Source organism: Rosa rugosa, chromosome 2 (genome assembly GCF_958449725.1).
Source record: "Rosa rugosa chromosome 2, drRosRugo1.1, whole genome shotgun sequence".
NCBI lineage: Eukaryota > Viridiplantae > Streptophyta > Magnoliopsida > Rosales > Rosaceae > Rosa > Rosa rugosa.
Window position 1 is genome coordinate 48,000,937 of NC_084821.1, and position 11,872 is coordinate 48,012,808.

At 38.4% G+C, this 11,872-nt stretch overlaps 1 long non-coding RNA gene across 1 annotated transcript; it reads right to left on the minus strand.

The window, feature by feature from the left end:
* Positions 1-1,585: 1,585 nt before the first annotated feature.
* Positions 1,586-4,243, minus strand: LOC133727828 (uncharacterized). Its single transcript, XR_009855373.1, has 2 exons — positions 3,787-4,243; positions 1,586-1,853 (listed from the first exon to the last, which is right to left on the minus strand). It is a non-coding gene; the product is annotated as an uncharacterized LOC133727828 (long non-coding RNA).
* Positions 4,244-11,872: the final 7,629 nt, after the last annotated feature.

The following is an 11,872-nucleotide window of genomic DNA, read 5'->3' on the forward strand; positions in this document are numbered from 1 at the left end:
TAGCAGTAACAGAAGTAGTAGCAGAAGCAATAGCAATAGTAGTAGCAGTAAATTAACTCATGACATGTGAAACATCCTACTATATACAAACTTGGGACAATCGATGTGATTCCTAGATATCCAACCAACCATTTAACTCTGGAACTTTAGATGTATTTATGGAGCAGGATTGTTGAACACAATATAGCTAACGAATATACAAAAGCAAGACGCATCCCATCAAAGTAGTATTCTTGTCGTTTTAAATAATACATCAGTGGCTTCTCAGAAAGAGTGAGTGTTGAGGATGCAAACAGCAGCAGCGACGATACCACACTCTCAGCACTCTCACTTTGTCTCTCTCGTTAAACATTCCAGCAGCACTAGTAGCCGGGAGTTTATCACCACAACTTCAAAAAACAGTAGTCTTTGGAGCGTCTCTGAGATTGCTGAAGCTGTCAGTGGCAGGATTTTGAAATGAGGTCCTCCTGGAACCATTTCTACAGACACCAGAATAATAACGCCGGAAATTAAACCAAAATCAAATTCTTACATGTTTAAAATCAACATCACACAGATATATACTGAGATACTCAAATCCAACTCTTTTATTACATTTCTCACAAGCTAAACACAATCCACATGCATAACACTGATTCCGAAACTAAACCATATCAGATCAATCAAGCTCATCCAGTTCATCAATTTCCCCCAAATTTTCTCAGAAGCCAAACAGATTCTCCAAATTGAAACGAAAAACGAGAACAAATAGATTGAAATAGCGACCTGAAAGGCTTTGTTTTCGATTTCGAGTTTGCGAACTCGCTTCTCGCAATCGTCGGCGGCAGCGGACGCGTCGACGGTCTGCTTCGAGCTGCGGTTGGCCTTCTTCATCATTTGTTGTTGGAAATAGCAACCTGAAAGGCTTTGTTTTCGATTTCGAGTTTGCGAACTCGCTTCTCGCAATCGTCGGCGGCGGCGGTCTGCTTCGAGCGGTGGTTGGCCTTCTTCATCATCTGTTGTTGGAAATTGGATCGATCAGTAAGAAGGAAGCGAGTTGAAACCCTAATGGAGTCGCTGAAAGCGGTAATGGATCAGATCTGTTTTGGCGTTGGCTGTTTTTGGGTATTGATATTGGGTCAGTGGCAATGCCCGTAAATTGTGATGAAACTCGAGCATTTAGTCATTTACATTAAGGCTATGTTTGGTATGGCTGTGCTTCTCAGAAAAGCTGGCTTCTGCTTATTTATGAGAATAAGTGGCTGAAAAGCAAAGTAGCTGAGTGTTTGGTAAACTGGCTTTTTATTAGTGTTGTCAGTGACAAAAGCAGTGTCAAAGTGTTTGGTAAACTCAAACTGGCTTGTGCTTTTTGTTTGTGGAATGACCAAATTGGACATAAGAGATTATTTTGCCTTGATTGTTTGGTAATACAATGTTGTTCAAATGCTCTTGTTATCATTTTAATCTTTATTATGGCGTGATAATTTTTGTTAACTTTTAATTTTTATAAATCACAGTGACCATATGATTAATATTAAATAACCGAATTCTAGTTTTTTAGTTCATTTTACCTAATGCACAATAATAATCAATTGGAAATCAAATTGAATGCAAACCATGATCAATATTTGTACCAAAAGCCTTGTGATACATCAATTTATCAAATACTGAATTTAAGGAACATTGTTATTGCATTCATACATTTCAATTTTCAAGTTTCCTAGCTAAGTTTTACATGATGAAAGATAATATAACTTGCTGCGTTGCTTGGTATTCCGCTTGATCTCCCAATGACTCTGAATTAATACCAGCTGCAGCAACATACATATCAAGTTTTCCTATTGGTATTCCAGTTCCAAGAACTCCAAGGTCACCTATCCAGTAGGAAAAGAAACCAAGAGAGACTTTTAGTATAAAACAAAGGAAAATGAAGGATAATGATGAAAAATAAAAGCAGGGGACGGCAACAAGCATACCCATGTATCTTTTTAAACCACTTATCCACACAAAATATGTTACAAAATTATGTGATGGAGCTCCATTGATATTATCCATTTGTAATCTCCAAAGTGCAGAGAGAGTAAAAACTGAAACATGTGAAAGGATGCCGTATCTACATTCTTCAAACCAGGAAGCATATTTGAAAGGAATACAAGCATATAGAGATGCTCAAGCTATACAAAGTATGTAACCAAAAAGTTGAAAAACACATGGACATGTTCCCACAGAACAGTGAGATATGAATATATGATGAGATTCTGAATATCACTTTCCCTATAAAATAATTTTATCAATTTCTAAGTTTAATCACTGCCTTGAATGATGACATCCAGAAAACCTTTTTAACACCAGAAACGAGCAATTAATAGTAGTGCAGTGACAGCAACATATACAGAAACGGATTCAACTTCCACACAACCTGCTTGAAACCTGTGTCATTCATTTAACCAGGCTTTCCTAACATATACTTGCTAGAACTTCCATACTGAGATTAATAAGTGCCAGCAGAAAAATATTAAACGTATTTTAAACAAATTTCTCCTTGAGAGAGTTGAGGAAAGGGTACCCAATGGTATTTTAAACGTATTGTTCCAGATATTTTTAGCAAAATGGACGACATCTTGACCTGTGATTCTGTGATGGTGGACAGGGGGAATAGACAGAAGAGAATGAAGAATGCAGAATGAAGGAACAAGGAAAAACGGAACTGCAGAATGAAGGAACAAGCATAACCATACATGTTACATAGCTATTTACATTCTGGAATTTATATATGTAGTATAAAATTCATTTTTTTGTAGAATCAAATATTACAAAAACTATTATTATTAAATGGAGTCTACTCCTTACGGGTACTATTGTTATTAAAATACTCTGGATGCTTCTTCATATTATCATATACATACGTTAGACTAGTATATTAAAAGGTAAAATTCCACTGGCAGCTAACAGACCATGCTAAAAAATTGGATAAAGAATGGAAAGATATGCTTCTAGCTCATGACAAGATGTGGGACCAGAATTCTATCCAAAAAAAAAAAGATATGGGACCAGAATGGGTTTCATGATCTCGTAAGAAAGCAGTTAGGACTTAGGAGCATCTGATCTATCAGGTTCTGCAAATGGAGCAAAGGTAGCAGAGAAACTAAGGTTTGAGCAAATCATGACCAATAACAAACTAAGCAACTGGCAGGAGCAAATCCTAATCTTGCAGCAGTGTGTAAATTATCATCAAGACCAGTAACAAACAAAGTAACTAGCAGGAGCAAATCCTAATCTTGCAGCACAGAGAGTGCAAATTATCATCAATCTATAACTCTATCTAATCAAGTGAAATAAAAACAACAAGCCACCAGTACAGAGAGTGAGAACAGAGAGTAAATTCCAATCTATACAACTGAATCTAATCTTGCATCACAGAGTGTATAATCCCAACCTATAACTGTTGCATAACCATGATGTTGAGATCAGTATCCAAAACCAGAAGGCAACAGTTCCCAAAATTAACACTCCTCAGTTCCAAAATCACAGTTCCAACTTAAATATCTACTTACATGGGTCTATACCAATTGCAGAATATCAACATCTCAAACATTTAAAAGTATCACAACAGTCTTTTGTGTCTGTGCTAGAAGTAGAAACAAAAGGGGATCAACACCAATCAACACAAGTGAAAAGGGTCCAGAAAATTCACCAAATTAAACAAAATCGAACTCAACCCACTGATATCAAATGATGGCAGTACTCAAATCATAGGCCTTCATCAAAATCATAGAAATTTGAAACTGAAATAGATAAAAAATTAACCTGAATCAAATCGCCAAGCAGCCTTGCTTGAGTGAGGCTTCGATTTCCAACCCAAAATTGTGATGAAAGGCTAGATGAGGCGGCGTCAGAGGGAGAGAGATTGATGGGGCGTCTGTGATCAGAGATTGACGCAGCGTCTGTGATGAGAGGGAGAGAGATTGCTGCGGCATCAAGAAGGGTTTAATGGCAATCAAGTAATTGCCTCAACCAAGGGAGGATAGAGACCGGTATTATCAAAATTTCATTAATCTACAGTAACCAGCGCCACAGTGATTTCCTGGCTTCTGGCTTTTAAAAGCAAGGGGGAGGCCGCTTCTGCTTTTCGACGGAAGCCACAGCAGCTTCTGGAGAAAGCTGACCAAACACTTAGAGCAAGTCCACCGGTTCTCTTTTGCCCAGCTGCCATGTCATTTTGATGATGTGTTGACCGGCTAGAATGAAAAAATTGCTTCCACCGGGCCAAGCTTGACCAGCCAAGCTTTGGCTTTGCATGACCCAGGCCAAAAAAAAGGGTAAGCCCGTGACTATTTTCCTACCCAGTCAAGTTTGCTGCCAGCTCGGCCCGAGCTCCCCACATGGCTAACGTTAGCCACTGACGCCCAGAGAGAGACGCGAAGGACGAGAGCGTGGAACACACGCAAGACGCAGGTGAAGCCGCAACGCGTGTGCGGCAGTTTTTTGTTGCGTAGCGACAGAGAAGGGGTCGGGGCTTGGACACGTGCACAGGAGCTGTTGGCTGAACATAATTTTTGAATCCAACGGTCCTTTAATCTGGGTCGTTGGTTTCAATTAAGAAGAGGATCCAACGGCAAACAATTAATATGTATTTATGGGGTTTTAACGGTAAAAAAAAAAATTGTAAAAATTTCTCTATAAATACATGCAATTTTTTCTAACATCTCACACCCAAAAAAATTGTTTTCAATGAACAGTTAAAAAATAAAATAATAAACAGTATTGACTGGTCAAGAAACTGAACGGGTGAAAACCCATGTCCAGTGACAGTGAATAGTTTCTTGACTGGTCGACCCCTCGACTTTTCGACCTTGACATTTCTTGACTACGGGTGAACTTGCTCTTAGAGCAAGTGCAACGGTGCATGTCTTGACCGGTCACCAGCTCAGATGCTGAGGTGTTGACGATGGACTTGATTTTTCTCCTTCCACCGGTTCTTTTTTGACCAGCCAAAAGATGGCATTTCTTGACCCAGTCGAAGAAAAAGGTCATGGCCTTGACATATTGATTGACCGAGGCGAAGAAGCAAGCCAACTCAGCCCAAACGCAGCTTAATACTAGGAGTTTTGGGTCTGGGCTCATGTCCTTATTTGTATAAATCTTTTTGAAAGTGGGTTTTCTGTGTTTACATCTTTGGTCATGTGCTACTATATAATTTTCTAAATATAAAAAGCAAGCATTCCATTTCTCCAAACCTAGATTCTGCATTTAAATCCAAATGAAACCTTAAATTAAGCTTTGATCAATTTCATATCCATATCCCAAGCTGAAACCTTAGAACATGTATCAATTAAGCTTTAGCGAAATTAAAAGCTACATACCCGTACCTGCGTATGGCTACAACTCCCAATCCCAATCTATTGATGTTCCAGAAACTGCAAGGAAGCAGGGAGAGATCAATCTTTTCTTCCCCGACTATCGCCGCCGCCGTTGGATCCAATTTCTTGTTCTTTCTCTTTCTCCTCTTCCTTCTCCTGGTCCAAACCATTGTTGTTGTTGTTTGCGATTACTACGAATCCAATGGGTCTTTTGGGGATTTGGGTTGTGAGGAGTGAAGAGAAAGAGAAGGAATTGAGGTGGGTATGTTGTTGGCCGGGAATAGATAGAGGTATTGTGGTTGAATCTAAAGGGGATGGGAATGGGATTGCTGGGAGTGAGAGAAATTTCAGTAGCTCCTAACAGCAGACGCAATTAGCAATGCCGTACGACGGCGGCCGTTGAGGACTCGACGGCGGCCGTTGTCGTGTTGTTGCCGAGATAAGCTGACTAGAGGTGGTGCCGTGAGAAGGGTTTTGCAAGATCCAAGGTCTGTAAATGGAGAAACGCCATAGCCAAAGTAGGTGGTGTAACTAGTTTTATTTTCAACCGCAGGTAATCTTTGATCTCAAAAATCTAGGGTTTATTTTTTTGTTTTTTGATCAGAGAAATAACTCATATGCAACAACTAATCTTTTATAGTCGAACTCACAACCTCTCACTTACGAAGGGGAGACTATGCCACTAGACCAAATGGTACTGGGCAAATCTAGGATTTATTTGGTTGAGATTTGAGCAATTTAGTGTTTTGATCGATTTGATCTATGAACCACCTAACCATGGAAGGAGGAGAGAGAGTTGGAGGAAGAAGAGGTAAACAAGAAAAATAAAAAAGATAAAAAAAATTGAAAAAAAAACAAAGGAAGTGAGGGTATAATAAACATTTTGGCATGAAAGGGATTCTCACGTTAGCGACTTAAAAAGCTTTTGAATGATGAGTAATGGAATAGACCTATTGGTCATAATTGAGAGATGAAAGAGTAAACATGTCAAATTAAAATGCAAGGGACTAGACTGTTTTTCAGCAAAAATTCAGGGAGTAAACAGTATTTAGTCCTATTAATTATGTACGAGTTCATTTAGAAGAGGCTTGAAATTTGCTTTTAGGTCCCATTTAATCGAGGTCCAACTTTCTAGGTAAAACAAGAAATCCGTGCACTTTCTATTAAATGACCAGAAAAAGATTCCAAGTAGCCTTCATGAGAATCTATCTCTCAACTTCTATGTATAAGTACAAGGATACATTTCTAGATCTTTATTGAATCATAATTTTAGAGACATATAATGATATTTACATTATGGAGATCATAAACAAATTTTAGCATTTGAAGAGCATTTCATGTATCAACTGTAGGAGATCGTTGTACATTGTAACGACATATATTCATTTATATTCTAAATAATTTGATGTGCCTTGATGCTTGTGAAAAGCTCTTAAACTAATATATCATTTTTTTGAGATAAAGAGTACATACGAAGGTATGCCCCTGTTTCATAGATAAGAATAGTACAAAATCGACTACTCTGTTTGTGACACTTTGAGCGTAATCTATGTTAACAAAAGACTCTTGCCCCTGCAGGTAATGTATTCTACGTAATCTCACATGCCGAGCATGCAATTGTGGTACGGTGACACTAAGTACTTCCACATTGGCACATAGAGACCCTCTTCCTAACATAGACAATTATTCAAACAACTAGAAAAAAACAACTGAGCATCGACAAGCTCCTTACCCTTTGTAGGCCGGGTTTGAACCATTTGCAGTCTCAATAACAATAAACTCAGGTAGACCATTAATCAGTTTCTCTACCTTCTTTGCCTTCTTTGCCGGTGATTTCCTCATGGGTGAAGATTGCACACCTTTGATATCCTTAACCTTGTTCTTTGCACCTTTAGGCCTTCTACATTGATACGCTAAAAACAAGCGTGCGATTTAATCCTGCAAAATGTAGTTGTCAGTATAAAATAAGTAGAGATCGTTCAAGCCGGGGATTGAGGGTACACCTGTAATTGCATAAACAAATAAAGAATTAATATAAGTATGAAATATTATTTACAAAAATAAAACAAAGAATAAAAATATATACAAGTTAATGTAAAGAGGGGGAGATTTTAGGATTATAAAATTGAAAATTAAAATAAAGAAAATGTAAAAACACATATACAAGGGTGGAACGCAAGGAACAAAAATCAAAACCACATCCATATGCAAGAAATCCAATTACAATTCCTATAGTTGATTTTCTATGTCATGAGAAAGAAGTTGACCATGTGAAACGTTAAAAAGCAAACGATTTCTCATTTTTTTACTTTCCTTGAATAATTAATCTAAGTGAAAGCACCTAAATTAATCCTATTGAACATGCAATCATAGTCTAGAAAGCTAGCTAATCAAGAACACATTCAACGCATGAAGAACAAAGAAATGATGTCAACCAAAGTGCACAACCTAGTATGAAAAAGTTCATCTATTTGCAATCCTCCTTGTGATTTCGACTTTTGTCCAAAGCCTTTACTACTTATGATTTAGGTTCACAAAACTATTAGGTGAATCGTTAACCTAAATCTAGCTCCAATCACATGCATATATCCTAAGTTGGCCACCAAAGAACACAAACATATAAAAGTTTTCTATAAAATAAAATCAATTAAGCAATCTCACATAAGCAACATAGAAATCAACATATAGAAATCACAACTTTATTTCAAAACATATAAATGGGCTTTAAACTTTGCCCTTAACGTCATGTTAACTAGAATTCATAACTCTACGAATCAAACAAAGGAAAACAAAAGAAAGTATGAAATACACCGTGAAAGATGAATGACAAAGCCTTGAGACAAAGAACTTGAAGATCCTTGAAAGCAAGCAATCTTCTAGGGACGACACAAGGGTGGATGGCGGCTAGGATCTTGATGTATTGCATGGCTTCTTCTCCTCCTTGGTTGAGACGCAGAGCTTCTGAAGACTAGAGAATGGAAAGAATTTTTGGTGTTTAGAAATATGGGAGAAGTGGTGTATGAAGTGGTGTCTCAAACGTCCCAATGATGCTCCTATTTATAGGAGGATGACAACTTAGTCTCCAAGCCTTAAAGATTGATCCACACAGCATTAGCCAATTAGATAATTCCACATCATCCTTCCCATGTCATCCAACCAATAAGAAGCCTTCAAATTAGCACCTTGATTCTAGGGAGATTATTTTTGCATTAATGACATGATTATTTTCTGATTTATCTCCTCAATTTCGGCCAAGGATGGAGTGTGGAGCTGAAGGAATGTATTTGGACCTGTTTTCAACCTTTTTGTTTGTTGTAATCCCTTGAATTTCTCCAGGATAAGTTCAAAACGTCACCTTCTTGAATCTTCTTTTATTTTCAGGGAAAATCATGTATTTATCCCCAAAAATTACTTCTTTTACCTCCAAGACCTCTATAATATCTATGTTCTTCATTTTGCTGAAAATTCCCAAGTATTCTAGAAGAATCTTGAGTTTTGAGTCATCTTGAAGCCACATGGTCTCCTAGTGCCCTCAGGTTTCCTAGCCTCATCAGGATTCCTACTTTGACTGGGATTTCTAGTCGGACCAGGAATACTCAATTTCTTCATTTCAGCTCATTTCTGCATCCCTTGTGCCTTGCCTTTGTCATCTCCAACGTCTCACATCCTTCTCATGTGTTTTTCAACTCATTTCCTTGTCATTTTCTCCGATGTACCTAGAAAATATAAATTAAATTAAAAATGACTAAGTAAAGGAAATAACTAAGCAAAATATGGGGAGTTAAATATTAAAACATCGCATTAAAATGTTCCTATCATACGTTTCTTTGTCTCCCCTTGCACAGGTTAGGAAGGGCATAGACCCATCGATATGGCGTCCAAATAGGTGCGCCAACTGCTAGGCTTAATATGAGCTTCTTAGGCGATATTCCATCATCATCCATTCTCTTCCTTCTTATATTAGGTGATGGAACTGGTTCTAAAGCATGATTTGCATGGCCGGCCTCCTCACTGGTACCAACATGATCAACCATAGTAGCGTCCCCGAGCACAAGTTCTTCCTGGTTTGCAGTCGAGTTCAGCGTTAGGTCTTGAACATTCTGTGCCAGCATCACCGACAAGGTTCGAATATGGATTTCCCGTCTAGGTTTAGGTTTCATGGCAGGAAAAAAGCGCTCCAAAGTCACCGGACCACTGTCAACCTCCTGAGCACCAAGCACTAACGTGGAGCCTGCCATAGGTGAATTAGCAACCCTATTCAAAACTCTCTCCAAGTTACACCGTGCTGGTGTGGTTTCCCCCCTGATAAATTCTGGCAAAGGAGGTCTAGAGCACGGGAGACCTATATGAGTTAGTAAGCCACAATCCCTGCACTGCCCATAGAGATTTTCAAAAAAGAAGTCGAGGTTGACATTAATGCCATCATCGATCCAGAACATGACGGGTTGCATCAAATCCATCTCCACCCTAATCCGGATACGTCCAGCATCAAATTCAATGGTATCTTTATGCAGGAACAGTCCCAAAGCACAGCCGATACGTCTGAGGCATCGATCAATATGGATATGGAAATCCACCGGGAGGCCCCTCACTTTGATCCAGAATGCCAAAGTATTCAATGGAAGATCTTTTATAACTCCTACTCTGTCAAACGGAGCCAACACCATAGAAGCACGATCGAAGCCCCACGGTCCTCCTTGGAGAATTCAATTCCGATCAGAAGAGTAAATATGAATCTATCATCATGCTCTTGGACAGTATAGTGCCCATTCAGCCTCCAAGCTCTCCTAAACATTCCCATGAAAGACCGCTTGTTGAAAGCTCTAGCAGCCAAGAGTTTCCAGACTAGATAAGTCTGGGAACGACACAGCCCTTCCCCCACGCGATGGATAGAGATCCACATGTTTCCAAGCATCAGCCAATCCCAACGATGTCGCCAAGCGAACTTCCATCTCATCCACAACCTCCATCACCACTCTCTGATGACGGAATCACGAGCTTTTTTCAAGCTAGGGTTTTCCTCTCTCAAACTCTAGCGGCTAGGGTTTTTTATTTGTTTTACACACACAGGTTCAGCTTAAACTAATATATCATCATTCTATTACCATTTATATATAGTGTTTCTATTTGAGATAGAGATCATTAGAAAGTCGTTCAAATGAATGAAGGAAATGACGTTTACCTAAGTGATCATTTACATTATAGGATTATAAGGTACATGCATGTCCGCAATTGAGTTCATTAGATTCTATGAGGCTACACAAAAATAAACTAATAAAGTGGTCGAAACATTTAAATGATCGATGATCTCAATATCATTGTCATCATGGGCCTAATTTTGGGTACAACTCTTGGATCTTATTCATCGTCTATGAATGCTTTTTAGTAGTGTCTATCGTTGAGAACGTCTCTATTGACATCCCTTAGTGCCCTCTTCACGTGGTTTCTGTTGCCACTTCGTGTTGATCATCTCCAGCAAATTTGTTCTTCAGTTGTGGTGCTCTCGTCTAAGTGTTCACACTCCTCTATTCTTATACTTCACGAGCTCCTTCCAACAGAGTTTAACCTCTAACTTCGACAGTTGTGCTTCGGTTCTGATGCGTCAATTTTCATTGTTATGTATTGTTCTAGTATTAGGTAGAAACTGATTTGTAGTGCCTCAAATTTTAGGTCAGTTGGGGGTTGTGAAATTTGTTCCTTTATCAGCACAATATTAGTTTGGAATTTAGGTTTAGAATCCGGCAGGACAAGTTGAAGTTAAGATGTATTTCACTTGTTGTCCAGTCATATGCCTTCTCTTCTTCCCAGTCCTCCACAAGTTGGGAACAGATCACTTGTCCCCAAATTGTCTATACATATTCTATCACTTGTATAAGGGCATCTCCAACATAATACCTATTTCAAAAAAACTTGGAATTTAACAAATTTTAGGATAAGTTTTATCTTTAACAGAATACCTATTTAAAAGCTAAATTTAGCTTCAGCTAAAAACTCTAGCTATTTTGATCCAAAAAAAAAAAAAAGGAAAAATTTCAGTTTACTGCCCTGTGGTTTGCACTCAACATCATGTTAGTCCATGCTCTTTCAATTTGATGAGCAACACCTCAATGCTTTCAATTTCAATAAGCCAAGCCCAAATTTTTCCGAGACATCCAAATCAGACGTTAAGTGGTGAGCTAGCAGTGACAAAATCAGCGAGTGGGCCCACAGAAAGGGGTAAACTCGACATTCCACTTAATTTCCACCCAAACTCAAAAAAAAAAAACAAAAACAAAAACAAAAATCAAAACAAAAAAAACCCAAATTTCCACCCAAACTCATAACATCAGGAAATTTCCAGTTTTCCACTCAAACCAAATAAAAAAAATTACAATTAACAACTATAAATTTAAGCTTGCTAATCATCTCAGACCAAACAAAAAAGCTATTATTGGATCAATTATGCAACATAGTTGGAACAAGAAGAGATAGAGAGAAATGGGTGGGATTGCTATGATATATATGGGCTTTAGCAGAAAGACTCAGAGCCAAGA